Raw genomic sequence first — 1,393 nt, forward strand, 5'->3', positions numbered from 1 at the left:
CTTAGCACACTTAGCCGTCCACATCCGCAGATACAGAGGGCTGAACGTCATCAAAGATAGTTCTTGGAAATAGGAGGAATTGTTCTTAAGGATGAGGAGCCATTGTCTGTGATGATCCCAAGAGGCTGGGAAGGAACAATTAGGGGCTAACGTCATTTGGAAGAGAGGTAGAGAGGAACAGCTAATGGGGACAAGGACATGCAAGGGCCACACTGGAAAATTCTTTTAGTGTCTCTTGCAGGGACCAAATACAAACCCAGGTCTTCTGACTCCTGGTCAGAGATCTTTTCCACTTCTCATAGATGCCCCAACCTTCTCCACTTTGGTAGGTGATTGAGAAAGAACCGTGAGTATCCTGGACCCAACCATGGAAGGAGAGGTTGAGATAAGTAGACCTGGACAGCAAAGGCAAAAAATTGGAAGATTTTACAATTGGGTCCTAAGGATGTGATTTATCTTCAGCTGGACTGGGGCCTGCAGGAGTTGAGTCCTATGTATTGCTGGCCTGCAGCTGCAAGTGAAGGGAATTCTGCTACTGGAGACAGAGAAAACTCAAGGACCTCCCCACTAAGGAGTTCCATTTCCTGATGGTTTGGCTCTGGAGATGCCCCTGTATCAGTAATTGTTTGGCTCTTAAAGAAACTCTTCCGAGCGTGAATCTCAGATTTTTCAGCTGTCTCCCTGGGTGGCTAGGCCTGTGGCCTATTGGACCTCTCTCCCCAAGAGGCAATGGGCCCAGTGCCCAGGCTGCTCAGAGACCGGGTATATCAGAGCTTTCATTTTTCCTTGCTGTGCCTTTAAGAGCTGCAGGAATGCAAAGAGTCTGGAGGAGGGGTGGGGTCTCCCAAAGGGATTTCTGGGGAAAAGGATCCTGGGAATTTGGGCCAGAAACTAAACTGAGAGTCCAACTCTGAGAAGCTGGGGGTGGTGTGCGTGTTGGATCAGCCCTGTGATTGGACTGCAGAGTTCTCTAGGGAGGAAGAAAACAAAAGTAAAAGGGAAAGAGCTGGGGAGAGGGGAGAGGCCCACCCCACCCCCCATCCCACCCCTATGCACACTCACCCAGGCCTGGAAGAGGGGACAGCCACTGGCCTGCAGAGGGTCCGTGTGTGTCAAAGGTGATAGCGACAGATGCTGGACCCAGGGAGGCCTCTACCCCAAGTCGGCCTGCAGGGCCTCCGGAGACTGACTTGCCAACAGCTGGACTTGATCACCATCTTGCTAAGCAAGATCACGCCTCTGAGGGAGTAACTAGCAGACTTTGCTGTCTGGCTGTTTTTGAAGAATTTTTCTCAGCAGCGGCTAGAAAGCAGGAGACCACCACCTGGACCCTTGAGCCTTCTTCGAGAAGCAACAGCAGAAGAGATTCCCACCCTGGGTGGTTTGCAGGACC

Source organism: Hyperoodon ampullatus (genome assembly GCF_949752795.1).
Source record: "Hyperoodon ampullatus genome assembly, chromosome: 7".
NCBI classification, from domain to species: domain Eukaryota; kingdom Metazoa; phylum Chordata; class Mammalia; order Artiodactyla; family Ziphiidae; genus Hyperoodon; species Hyperoodon ampullatus.